Below are 14,788 nucleotides of genomic sequence, written 5' to 3'. Positions count from 1 at the left end.
GCCACTGCTGAGTGCATAATTTTCCTGACTTTCTGGCCACCATGACTCACACTGATCCCCCGATCTTGAGATGACCAGCCATCTGGTGGTATGCCAGGGACTTTGGACTCCTTTCTTCTGGGAAAGGGAAACAATCTTTCCTTCACAAGGACAGGCCCATTCTGCATTTGGATTTGCCTTCTCCATCTGTCCTGTCTGCCAGCATCATTGTCTGTGGATTCTCTTTTGCAACAGGAGATGATCAATGAAGCAAGGGGATGTCATTCGGGGCCATAAAACAGAGTGTAACTTCCACATTAGAAGGAACGATCAAAAGACCTTTAAAGATCCTAAATTGGGTAAAAGTTGTTTCAGGATGGCTGAAACCTGACTGCTTACAGGACGAGAAGTATGAGGAAATTGCAAGAGATCTGTTGTATTTCATGTGGTGTATTTCAACGGTTGAAATGTCATGTAACAAAGAAATTTCTTTCCGTTTAGTTATTTGGCAAAGTAGAATTGTGCTTTTAGCAATGTGCTTTTAAAATAAATTAGACATCTAGGGGTAAGGATCTGATCGCCCTGATTAAATATTAAAGCAATGCTGCAGAAAAAACTGCACACAACCCTCCCTCATGATCACAAGATGACGGCTAGTAGCTTGCAGGACACCATGCTTCTTCACTTCCCTCTGCCCCAGTCACAGAATGACAGCCCCTCCCATAGGCCTCCTGGTCCCAAGCGGGTCACTTTTCCTGGCCTGAACCAATAGTTGCTAGGGGTTGTCATGTGTCAATTGGCTTGAACTGAGGTTTCCGACTCTACTGTTGTAAGGCTGAGGGAATCCCACATTTGGCTGAGACTAATCAGGACCCACCCCGTGGCTGGGAATGGGACTGTTGTCTCTTGTGTCACGTGAGTTGTGAGGGGAATGAAGACTGATGGGAAGTTCGGGTTCCGGTGCCAAGGGAGAAGATGGATGCTGAGGGAAGAGCCTCTGCAGGGAGCAAGCTCCTCTTGCCCTTGCAGAGGCTCATGCTCAGGTACAGCTCCAACCCCAGGACCTGAACTCCCTTCTTGTCTGTTTTCCTGTTTGTACAAAATGCCAGACACAAGCAGGTGGCACTGCCAGCTCTGTTTCGGTGAGGAACCTTGTGCGTCTTGGAGTGGGGCTGGGAAGGGTTCAGTGAAGCCTTCCGTCCTGTAGAGCCGGGAGTCCTGGGGAAAGGAAGCAAGTGGTCCCAAGTCTGTTCGTCTCCCAACTTTACTTTTGGGAGCCTCTATTTGTGCATTCTGCCACGTTCAAAATAAACCCATGTGTTCAAACTACTCCAAAGCATGCATTGTATCTGTGTGACTCCTGGCAGCGAAGCTGAAGCTGACCCACAGAGGCAGGACCAAGAGAAATCACACAGGGCCTCTGACCCAAATGAGCCTGGAATCCAGTCTTCCTTCTGATTTCCTGTTCTTATCTTTTTAGTTGTTGATGGACCTCCACTTTTATTTGTTTATATGTGGTACCAAGAATCGAACCCAGTGCTTCACAAATGCTAGGCAAGTGCTCTACCACTGAGCCACAATCCCAGCCCATGATTTCCTGTTCTTGAGAAAATAAAGTTCATGATTTTTTATTCAGTTTCAAATGGGGTTTCTGTTACTTGTTTGTTTTTGTTTGCCCAAAGCATCCAAATAGATACACTGTAATGGGGGCAGGTGGGGGACATAGAGAGCAGGAGAATCTGAGAAGGCCCAGGGTTTCTTCCTTCCACACTATTCCTGTCGGCCAAGGTGCATGAAGACCACTCGCCCCACACCAGAAGGAGGCTCAGATGCAGAGCCCTTGGGAATGAGGGGTTCAGCCACTTACAGGGCTCAGATCCCAGTGGAACTGCTGATCGGATGGGACTATAGCAGAAGGAAAACAGGAGGACCAGCTGTGATCTTTCCACCAATCTTCATCTCAGTTTCTGTTTCCTTCATTTCTCTGGCCTTCATTTCTTCTTTTTTGAAATTTCACTTCTTTCTACTGACAGACCCCCATTAGCAGGTGTTTGGGCAATGATAAAATTCATGATGGACTTTAAAATGCTAAGACGGCATTGGGATGGAATAAGAGGCAGAATGGAATTTACCGAGAGACTGTGAACTCAGAAAACGCTGAAGTCTTTTTCTTTCTTCCTGTGCTGTGCTGGGGATTGAACCCAAGGCCTCAGGCACACTAGGCAAGCGCTCTATCACTGAGTTACACCCTCAGCTAAGTTTTTACTTTCAGATGCAAAAGATGGCATGACTTTGGGTCACCTTTCATTGATGACGGGATGAGAGTGTTTACAATGATATGTGGAAATTTTTATGCCCTCGGACAGGAATGTTGTTGGAAAGCCGCAGAAGGATTTGTGGAGCAAACGTGACTAGGGTGGTGCTGGAATACAGTGTGTCCTTTTCTGCCCAGCTCCTGTGGTTTGGAGAAGAGTCTTCCCCTGCTCCATATTGTTCTCAGCCCAGGTCCTTCAAGAAGCAGATGGCAAGATGGGATTGTTTGTGTAAAGAAACTGATGTGGGGACAAGCCTGTCAGGGAAAACGGGGAGGGAGCCAGGAGAGACTGGGAGAGCTTCAGACTCAGAGACAAGTCTGGTGAGGGAAGAGGGGAAACAGGAAGGAACGTGGGGTGTAAGAGTCTTCGAATAAAGCACAGCTCTGAAGTCTATTCTGGGGAGTCTTTCTCCTGAAATCTGCCGCTCCGGAGAAGGGGCTTGTCTGATGCCCCTTGGGGGTAGTTGTGACGGGGAGCTGCCTGTAGGGATCCTAAGATCAGTGCCTTCCCAGAATGGATTTCAGAGCAGCCTCAGGCTCTCGCCACTTAGGACCCCTGCAGTTGGGGATTTGAGAGGTTTATTCCCATTGGCTACAGGTCAGTTATAGGAGGGAGCATCCAGGAGGGAGCATCCTGGCCCCCCTCCCACACTGGGGAATGAGACCAAGTTGGGCCTGTACTCAGGGATTTCATCTTCCCCAGGAGACTCGCAGAGGACTTGAGGTGTCAGAAGCAGCGTCCCACAGTGGCACGGTCTCTAGGGAATGTCCCAACTGCCTGGACTCCATTTTGAGACTTCATGGTTCAGCCCTTTGAATATGTGAATTTTTCGGTATAGTTCCAATTCCAGCACACCTCTTTGTTTTAAAATATTTTAGAGTTATTTTCTATTGCATGTGAATTTCCAAGAATCCAAGTGGTGGTGGGGGAAAAGGAGGCTGTACTCCTTGAATAAGCTTAAGACATTATAATAACGAATCGACTAAATCAAATGCAGCACTACTCTGAACATTTGATGGTAACAAAAGACTTGAATTTTATCTGGTAAAATATACCAAAGTATTAACAGATGTTACTTAAGGCAGTTAGATGGTAGGAGACAATCACTTCTACATTAGATGTTTTTCATTATATCTTTGAAAATTTATAAAAAGCATAAAAATGTTAAATTATTACAAAATATTTGATGGCAAAGAACAATATACTGAAGACCTGTGATGTGATAAGCAAACAAGAAATCACTCTGGACCCACTCTCCACTTAGAGTTCTCTCCCAGCCAAAGCTTCACACTTGGGATTGCTTTCCCTGGGTGTCACTTTCTTCTTCTGTTCCACAAGTACATAATGACAAACGATGTCCAGTATTGTTAGATTTTAAAATTTACATATAAGATGTTACATTGTAGATATTCTTCTGGAAAGCTAATTTTTATGTTAAGCATTATGTTCAAGGTTTCATCCATGCCTGTGGTTCATTATGAAGTATTTCACTGAGTGAATGTACCATGATTTATCCGTTCTCTTCTTCATGAGTAGTAAAAAGGGCTCTACTTTTTTGCAATTACAAACCTCCTTCTGAACATTTGTGCACCTATGGAAGAGTTTCCATGCCTAAGAGTATGTTTGCAGTGCCCTAAGGTATTAACACTCAAACTAAGGTGTTGCCAGAATGGTTGTTAGAATTTCCCTGTCAGAAAAACAGATTTCTCTTAGCTCTGTGTCACTGAAATACTTGGTATCATTAGCTTATTAATTGTGGCATATCAGGCTGGGGATATAGCTCAGTTGGTAGAGTGCTTGCCTCACATGCACAAGGTCCTGGGTTCAATCCCCAGCACCACACACACACAAAAAATGTGGTATATCTCGCAATGGAATATTATTTGGCAGTAAAAACGAGTTAAGTGCTGCTACATGCTACAACATGAATGAATCTTGAAAATATTAGCTAAAAGAAAGAAGTTGGCCCCAAAGGCCATATATTGTATGAATCCATTTAATGGAATGTCAAGGACAGGTAAAGTTACAGAGGCAGAAGTAGATTGGTGTTTGAGGCTGAGGGAGTCCCAGGAAATGTAAACGAGGGACTGATGGCAATGTTCTAAAACTGGTGGTGGTGATCGTTTTACAACTCTGGAAATATACCTGAAGCCAGTGAACTGCACATTTTAAGTGGGTGAATTGTATGGTATATAAATTTTATCTCAATAAAACTATTCAAAAAATGTTTGGAGACTACTGGTGTTGAAATGTTAGCAATAGTCACGGACTAATTGATGGAGGAATATGAAATAAAAAAGCTATAGATTTTCATTGCTTATTGGAGACAGGGTTAAAAAAGAAAAAAGTAAAAAATAGAAGTGACTAAGAAAGGACCCCAGGTGGACTTCTGGACATCTGGGGCTATGAATTGAGGTGATGTCAGCGTAAAAGAGGGTGCAGATTTTGTTGTGCTACCGACAGTTACAATTTCAGAGGCTGACAAAGCCTCCTGATGTCGAGTGGCAGAGAGCTCTGGGTATCCTCTAAGATGCAGTCAGCAGATGGCTCACCTGCCGCTCTCCTCTTCTTTGCTTCCTTCCTTCACTTCTTCCCTTTCTTCCTTTCTTGCCTTCTGATGTACTGTGGTTAATGTATTTTGTGAAAAACAGAGGTAAACAAAGACCATGGGTTGTCTTATTTAGGAGAAAAAGTATTTTGCATCATAATATAGTTCTCCAACGACCAGGATTGCAAAAACGAGACTTCAAACTACAATGTGCACTTATTCCTTTGGGTTGGCACCCCGGTTTTTCAGTAACATTTCCTCATTCCTGGTTGGGAAATGATAAGTCATGTTGCTTTCTATGCTGTACAGTACAAGCTCTAAGAGATGCTAAATATAACATAAACTGATGATTATTGATTACTTATGGGAGAAGCAATATCCTTAATTACGGTTTTGATGCTGCTGCTATCTTGGTTCATAACCACTTAAATATGAATGGACTTTCACTATATATGGGACTATGGCTATAGATTTTCCAGATATCTTGATTGAATGTGGTTTAACTGTTATCAGAAATAATGAGTTGTGAAGTATAACTCAAAGTTCTTCAGAGTAAGATTTCTCTTAGAAAGTATCAAATCAAGGAAATATCTAAGACCACTTATCCCAGTTTGGAATTTGAAAATTTTCTAGTGAAGAATGTTCTCTGCCAGACATGGTGTTGTGCCTTTCTCTCCCCAGCTATTTGGGAGGCTGAGGCAGGAGGATCCCTTCAGCCCAGGAGTTCAAGGCCATCCAGGCAATAGAGCAAGACTCCATCTCAAAAAAAAAAAAAAAAAAAATCTTTGTATGGTTTCTGTCTTATTCACTTACATGCATACTATTTCAGGAGTTTTCAAGAAATGGACCCTTTAAGAGCAAAAGCTGATCAACATTATAGCTTTCTGTAGGCATCAGATGTGGGACATATTATCTATTTAATTCTGGTATCTTGACTTACTCATTTCACAAAAGGGTCATTTGTGAAATGAAAACTTAAAAAAAAAAAAAAAAAACTAAAACCTTAAAATGTATGTATTTTCTGCTGTGAAGATGATTTATTATCAAGCAAGTCCGTCCAAAAGGCCACTTGCCCTTCTTCTGGGTACCCGAAACCTCACTATCAGTACTATTCCCTTAATGGCCTCCAGGGAGATGTCTGCATTTCAGCAAGGTGAAGTTGTTTCCCTTTACAGCTGGACATAGTCTCTAAGTGAGCGCATGCAGTGAACAGCCTCATGCAGAGAGCAGCTAGGCATCTGGTGCCAAGGGCTGACGCCAGGAAGGAGCCAGAGAGGCTGGAATAGCGATGGCCACTTCGGTTGCTATGAGTAATGGGGAGGTCAGGATATTAGTGAAATGGGCTGCTGGGGGTGGGTGGGCAGGGCTGTAGGGAAGTGGAACACATGCCCATTCTAAGGCAGCAGCATCTGCTGGGCTAGTGCTTTGGATATAAATCTGAACTGTCTTTACTGCTAAATGTCAGTAACTAATTCAACTTTTAAAAAATCTGTGGTTCGACACTTTACAAGTCAAACAAGATACTTCTGTGAGTCACATGAGGTCTCAGACCATCAGTTTCAAATCATAAGACAGAACGTTTCCCACAGGAAGTTGAAGAATCTTGAGGACAAAAGTTGCCCTCTTCTCAGCCAAACCCATAGCCAACGGTGTAAGGAATTCTCACCTCTGCTCTTCGTGGATGTCCACAATGAAGCTTTGCACAAAGCTTTCTATGAACTAGGCCAGCTTCCTCCCTGAAAATGGGGTTCAAAGCCAATATTCAATTCTTCTAACATTTTTAGAATAAGCAGAGTCCCTCTCCATGCCCCAAGTCACAAGTTAATCTCCCAAGGTGAATAACACCATGGGGTTGCTGCCATTATTTCTGCCATAGCTTTAAAATCAGCTCTTGTTTCCTCTACATATTGATTAGCATTTGGCTTCTTCACTGACAAATCCCTGGGAACATGGAGTATGACCACCGGGGCAGGGGCAGGAGCGGGGGCTGGATCCACTACTAAGTCCATTACCGTTCTGTAGTGATTAAGAACATGAGTTCTGGTCAAATTTTGACTCTCCCACTTACTTCGAAACTGTCTGAGCATAGGCAAGTTGCACTGTAAAACAGTTCAAAGAATACCTACCTAGATGGAGTTGCAGAATATGCTAAGTGAGATAAGCCAATTCCAAGAAACCAAAGGCCAAATGTTTTCTCTGACAAGTGGATACTGATACATACCGGAGTGGGTTAGGGTTGGAGCGGTAAGGGAAGAATGGAGGATGGTTGGATCGTGTAGAGGGAAATGAGGGAAGGGGATGGGGGAAGGAAAGATGGTGAAATGAGACAAACATCATTACCCTATGCACATGTATGATTACATGAATGGTGTGACTCTACTTCGTGTATAACCATAGAAATGAAAAGTTGCATTCCATTCGTGTACAATGAATCAAAATGCATCTGCTGTCATGTATAACTGAATTGAACAAACAATAAAAAAAAAAAAGAAATACCTACCTAGGGAGTAGGTTGTGAGGCAGCATTGGTTGTTAGCTATTATGGGGAAATATTATTTTGGAAAGTTGAGGAAAGTGAGGTTCAGAGAAGCTACTGGGCTTGTCCAAAGTCACGTACTTAAAAAAAAATGTAAGTAGTGCTGAGATTTGAATATCAGTTTGTCTAATCCCAAAGACAGTATTATTAGTATTCTGGTCTTTTTACCTTATTCTCAAAATTTCTCATAATGATGTTGGGTTTATTTGATTATTTAATACAAGTGATTTATATATGACCAGGTTTTGCAGCAAATCCTGGTTGTATTTGAACTGAGTATATTAGGATAATCAATGGGGATAATTCTAGGCAAATAACCTTCTAAGTTATTAAAACTGAATGGAAAGCGGGTTCAAGGCAAAGCTGATATAGGTCCTATAACCCAGAGGATAGGGGAGGGGTGTCTCTCCAGAAACAGTGGACCCTCAAAGAAAAAGGATTGTTCTTTTAATGGTGAAAACTGAAAGCTTTACAATTGATGTGGTAGAATAGGAGATCAGACAGCAAAGCCTAGGAATCAAGAGTCCTCCTGAACTATATGGCCTCGCAAAATTCACAAATGCTAACAAGTTCACTCAAAAACATGCCGGGCATGGCGGTGCATGCCTATTATCTCAGCAACTCGGAAGGTCGAGGCAGGAGGATTGTGAATTCAAAGCTAGCTTCAGCAATTTAGTGAGGCGCTAAGCAGCTTAGTGAGATCCTGTATCAAGATAAAACATAAAAAGGACTGGAGATGTGGCTCAGTGTTTAAGCGCCCCTGGATTCAATCCCTGGTACCAAAAACGAAAGCCTCCTTTACATTATTTAGACATTATTCTATCAGTAAAGGCCTGCTAAGTAGCAGGTGCTCAAATAATAGTCATAAATCTCCACTTAAAGGCAGCTTGATGATCATTTACAGGTAAAGAAACTAGGGCCGGGAGACAAAAGACTTGAACAAGGTCACTCAGTGAGTTGGTAGAAATAACTAAACTCAGGTCCACATGTCAGTGGATAGACCTGTGACCCTGGAACCAGATCTTCTGGTGTCAAATTCCACATTGCCTCTTGCTTCCCCTATGACTTTGGGGAATTATAAACTCTTTCTGTGCTTCCATTTCCACCTTTCTGAAATAGAAGAAGAGAGACACTTGCCCCAGCATGTGCTTGTTCTGACCCATGGAAGGCATTTGCCACAAAGCCTGGCACACAGTGAGCATAGCAGTGTCAGCTCTTGCTGAGACCAAATGCCAGTGCAGTGCACCTTCAGCTCAGTCGTTCAACAGACATGAGCAAAAACAGATGGAAGTGACTTTTTAATTCCTGTGTCCTCGAACAAGGATGAAGGAACTGTCTGGAGTACCTTTCACATGGCATGAATCCTGTCCTGGAGGGTTTTCCCTACATGACCCAATTGTCTCCCGATGGCCCCACCTCTGAATACCATCACATTAGGGTGAATAATTGGGGGGGGCGGGTGGCACAGCATTCAAAATACAGTAGTCACTGTGTCTCGATTTTCTTCCACTACTCTACAGTGCTGAAGACAGTTTTCTTATCTCTGACTTAGCTCAGGGAAACTGAGTTGCTGCAAGGTTTCAAATCCCCACCCTCCTGGCTCATCATTTTGGTCAGAAGCCTGAATTGTTAATCATTAATATGTAGTAAGGTAACTGGACACAACTACTCTTGAACTTTTCTCTTGAAAGGATATGGTGCAGGTCCAATAAAGAGATACCACTCCAGGGTAGTGGATTGGATGTTTTGTTCTGTTTTAATCTATATGGTTAGAATTAATTCCAGCTGTACAGAGTTTTCCATTGGTGACATAAACTTAAGGATAGAAAAGTTGACATTAAAAATGATTTCCTTTAGGGACAGAAGAATGAATAGATGGACCACAAGGGGTTTTTAGGGCAGTGAAATTGTACTGAATGATTCTATAATGGTGGACACCAACACACCATCAGACATCTGTCCAAATCCTAGAACGAACAACATAGGAATGAACCCTAATATAAAGCTGGTTGATAATGGTTTGCCAATGTTGACTAGCTGACTGTAACAAACGTACCTCTCTGGGAGTAGTGTTGACAGTAGGGAGGCTTGTGTGTGTGTGTAGGAGGGGCACGTGGGAACTCTCTGTACTTTCCACTTAATTTCCCTATGAACCTAAAACTGCTTTAAAAGATTAAGTCTAAAATAGAAATGATTTCACAAAGCTTTCTGATGTAAACATGTTTGTGAACAAGCAGACCTTCTTGATTTTCAAAATGTTCTTTTTGTTCTTAAAAATCTTAGAGCCATTTTTAAAATAAATTAGTAAATTTATTAGAAGCACAAAGAAGGAAATTGATAAGAGGATCTCTATAGCAAATTATTTTATATGGTGAAGTCATGCTAATGAATTTGATGTTTTGTTTTGTTAGTCTCTATGATAAAACAAAACATCAAACTCATTGATAAACCCAGGGATACTTTAAGCACCATAGACTAGGAATTTCAGATTTTAAAAAAGATCCTGAAAATTGGGGTGTAGATTCTCTTAAGCAGTTACAAAGAATTCTCTGAAATAATTGGATATTTTCTTTGAGTTTTCTGATTGTTTTATGACCTTGTATAACTGCAAACTGGTAAAAAGAGTAGAATTTTCAGAAAAATAGGCCGATGAGGGAGTGTATTTCAGTGACAGAGCATTGCCTGAAATGTGCAAGGCCCTGGGTTCAGTCCCTCCCACTGAAAAAAAGAAAAGAAATAGCCTGATGATTTTATGGGAAAGAACAGAAAGAATCCCTGCACTCATGGGGGAAGAGGAGAGGTTAATTGGTCCTTTTCATTCTTGGAGAATGAGATGATTCCCTAGAATGTGGCTTTACTATGGTGGCTCCTTCCACTCCTGAGGGTGACTGTGGATGGTCACAAACAAGGAGAATTCCACTGAGATCCCATTTGTAAGAGGTATCAGGTAAGAGACCCTTCTAAGTGCCTTGCAGAGTATTACTAAGCTTGTATCTTTTTTCCAGGAAAAAAAAAAAAAAAAAAAAAAAAAGCACAGGGTTTTTGATGAGACATTCTAAATGCAGGATGGTTGTCCTTTTCAAGTAGGAAAAGATCCTTGCAGAATGAGACTCTGAGAGGCGTCAGAAGTCCATAAATAGAAACATGGAAATCATGTTAAATGGAAACCGACGCATAGGTGACTCTGTTAGGGTCAAGTGGAATCCAGATCCAAGTCAAGACGCTGGCTAGTGAGCGAGAATGAGAGGGGCTGCAAGTAACATTGGCAGGGCCTAAGGGCTTGCGGAGGGGACCCCAAGGCACTGGGGGCAGGTGGTATGAGTGTGTTCCCCAGAGAAGCAGCATAAAGCAAGGGCGTGGCAGCTGACTGGACTCCACACACACACACCTGTTAAACTCCTGGAAAAACAGCTGAATTCGGAAACTCCTTCCGGTTCCCAATGGCTCAGGGTACAGATTGCAGAAGGAAAGAACCCAGGCGATACCCACACTGAACTACCCCCTCCCCCAGCCGCCTACAATACCCTGGCCTCCTCTGCCTGTCCCTGTCTGCAGTCCCCACCTCCGTGGCCTTGATCCTGTTTCCTGTGATGCTCATTTTCACATTGTAGAAATTCATGGTTTTGGCCTTCACTGTGGTCAGCCCTGGGCCCTGCGTGTGGAATGCTGGGGAGAGAGGAGTGTGTAGAAGTCACGTTGTCCCAGTGGGCAGTGGTACATTCAACTTTGTGACTAACGAAGGCTTTTGCATTAGAGATGTTAGGTGGGGATTAGAAATCGGCAGAATTATGATTCTAGTTTTCTCAATTTGGATTTTCCATGATATGTTTGTTATATAAAAGAAGGTTTTATCCAAGCTGCATATGTCACCTTGTCAACACCTTCAGAAATGGCAATACTTTTAACCAATTCAAGTTTATCAGCTTTAATGCCATTCAGTGAAAATACTTGAGAGTATCACAGCTGAGTAAATATTAAAGAAAAACAAGGAAAACTTTAGGTAGAATGACTTTTAGAAGCCATAAGCCGGCCAAGTTCTTTGATTTGAATTATTTTTAATCCCTATTACTTGTTAAAAGGAAAGGGGAAGAAATCCCCTCAATAAAATTCAGAAATGTGATCACCAAGCAAAAACTCCCTTCTAACTCTCAGATGGAAATCCAGTTTTTAAAATATTGCTGTGGTCAGTTGTTGACACATAGGACTATCTACAAACACAGTTGTTCAAACACAATAAATTGCCCTCACTCTGCCAGTCCATTAATCACAATTCAGCTTGCTATCAGAGAGAAAATGACTGGTGTTATTAAATTTCCACCCCATTACCTTGACTTTTATTTACAGCCATTCATCAATAATTTCCTTCTTCCTTAGAACCACAAGTTAACAAGTTGAGCCAGAAAGTCATCAAAGAAACACAACATACATGATGATATCTTGGAAATGTAAATGCTTAATGTGATTTTGTTAATTCACAAAATTTCTTGACCATCTCAGCCCATCTATTCAAGGTAGTTTTTAAGCCTTTGCATCAAAGACCATCAGCTACAGACATACCAAGTAGCGTGTGAGGAAAACTTTTGAAGTAATCGTCTATAGCAATTGGCCTCCTCCAGCGTGACAAATCTTTGACTCTTTTTAATGGTCCCACAAATCCACTTCTATTTAAGGAACAATAACCCCTTGCTTTAATGAAAGACTGCTAGTTTCATTTTCCTTGGTTGTTCCAGAATATTCTCTCCTAAAAAGGCACTTCCCAGCCCTCCACAGGGAACGTCCAGGGGCCCTACATTCAGGATTGGTTCTGAGATAGATAACATCTAAGATAAATTGAGATTATAGATATTAATCAGTTAATCAACACATATTTATTGACAACTACTCATAGGAATCGAGATAGCTGTAAAGAGAATGTAGAAGAAGAGGGTCTTCTAAAACTTCACACTCGAGAAGGGCGCTACTACCTACAGATGCAGGAAAACGCAGTTGTTGATTGTTAGAGCTGAGTGTCGTCAGTAAGAGGGACTACAGGCATGACACGATCAGGCCATCCTCTGGGAGAAGACAGGGGAGCACAGAATAGGATGGAGGGGAGAAGAATAAAGCGATAACAGGGATGGGAAGAATCATTTGTATTTCAGAGCAATACAGAGTAAATCTACAATACCTGTAAATCTGTTTTTATGCACAGGGTCTGTGTGATTCCATTTCCAGTACGAATGAGATCAGTCTTAAGTACATTGGACACTACCCATTCCAAAAGGGAAGTATGCACAGATCATCCATGCTTCTTCTGTTTGACTCCACTTAGAATCACAGGAAGGGGTTGGGGCTGGAGCTCAGTGGTGGAGCGCTTGCCTTGCATGTGTGAGGAACTGGGTTCGGTTCTCAGCACCACATAAAAACAAATAAGTAAAATAAAGGTATCATCTCTATCAACAACTAAAAATATGTTTTTTAAAAAAAAGAATCACAGGAAGTAGAGTCATAACTGGCCCTAGTGGAATTGCCATCTATATTCAGATTATTGCTGTAGGTTAGTTCTCTCCCACAATCTATCCCAACCAAATTGATGCTAAGTTAACATTGTTTGCAGTGAGGGACTTGTACTGATCAATACAGCTGGCTCTGACCCTTCTCAGATTAATAAATGTGGGAGACTCAGAAATAATTCCATTCAGTAATGTAATCAGCTGAATGTGGTGGTGCACACTTGTTAACCCAGCAGCTTTGGAGACTGAGGCAGGAGAATTGCAAATTCAAAACCATTCTCACCAACTTAGTGAGACCCTGTCTCAAAATAAAAAAAATAGAAAAGGTTGGGGATGTGGCTCCCTGGTTGAGTGCCCTGGGTTCAATCCCCAGTACCAAAAAAAAAAAAAAAAAAAAAAAAAAAAATTTTTTTTATACCTAGGTTCCAGGTAGTTAGGCTTATCTAACCTAGGTGGTATTAGAAAATCATAAATTAAATTTTCTACAAGAGCATAGTCTTATTATTTCTGGTGGGCTAGTGTCCTGATGTGTGCTCTCGCTGATGTACCATGGCCAGGACACCTATGACAATTTAACAAATGTGAGAATACAAGCTGAGGTAACAAAAATGAATTTGAATGAAGTACTCAGTAAGAGTATGAATTCCTGAAGGAGAGGTCTACCGATTTTGTCCGACCAGCATCCCTTCTCCTCTATCAATGACAGAATGTAGCAGCTAGCTTATTCATTTGGGCAACTACTTCTTGCCATTCCTTGTAGTCTTGTGTGTTGTCAATCAAGGTTCTTGCTCCCTCTACCCAAACTAAACTCTAGGAGAAATTTGAAAACGATTAGTAGAGGGGCAATACTCTGGAAGAGACTTTCCACTAGATTTTCCACTTTAGAGTCCTATGTCCTGATACATTTACCTTTCCACAGGTGAGTGGTAAAATCTTCAGTACAATTGAATCCCCACTTTTTCATTTGCTAGTCTTATTTTTAAATTTAGCTAGATCTGATTTTTGTGGCTTACAATAAAAAAATTAATATCTCTTTCCTGCTTCAACTTCCAACCATAGTGTCAGGGATGGGAAGAGTCAAACTGAACCTTGTTGGCAGGAAGCATGGGACAGCACATCTCTGATGTCTTTCCCAACAGTGGTTTCACTGTAGATGATTTCAGGGAAAACAGACGTCAATGGAGAGAAAGACCAAAGAGTAGGCAGTCTGTTTACAAAGGAACGATCACTCACACCACTCATGACAACGAACACTAAAACAAGATTATGGTAGACATCACTATGAATGAATTTTGATACACTTGCTTCTCACAACAAACACCTATTTCCAATTTCATTCACCAAGAAGAAAATTGATTTGTCCCCAGAAGTTTTGTGGCAGACTTCTGAACTGAAAACAAATAAGGATTGTTGTTGTCATCACCTTCAGGACAAAAGTTACCTGATCTCTGCCTTAAGAGTCCCTTGTCTGCTTTCCTGTTACCATGAACTGACCACTCCAGTTGTTCTTCAGTGATGAATCTGGAAGGACTCTGAACTACAGGTCATCAAGTTTGTCCGTGCTATAGACAGCCATTAAAGACCTGAGATTTTAAAATAGCTAAGTTTATAACCCTCCATTTAAAAATTTTTTGTATAGCAAAATCCCATGAAATGTGTTATCAATGCTAAATGCAGTGCATATAAGAAATCTTGTCTGTTTAAATTGATAAAATAAATGCACTTATTCTAAAGTGCATATAATTTAGAATAAGTGCATTTATATGCAGGAAAGAAGGGTATGGATAGGTAGGAAGTACAGGCTTGGCAAGAAATGAAGAGGACACATGGAAAAGTAGCTGGAAGAATTAAGCAACAAATTTTTTTTTAAGTTAGGGAAGATGTGGACACAATAGAGGCAGAAGAGAAAGAGGTAATG

This window comes from Sciurus vulgaris (genome assembly GCF_902686455.1).
Source record: "Sciurus vulgaris genome assembly, chromosome: 12".
NCBI classification, from domain to species: domain Eukaryota; kingdom Metazoa; phylum Chordata; class Mammalia; order Rodentia; family Sciuridae; genus Sciurus; species Sciurus vulgaris.
The sequence above is the reverse complement of the archived record's forward strand: the minus strand, read 5'-3'. Positions refer to the sequence as shown.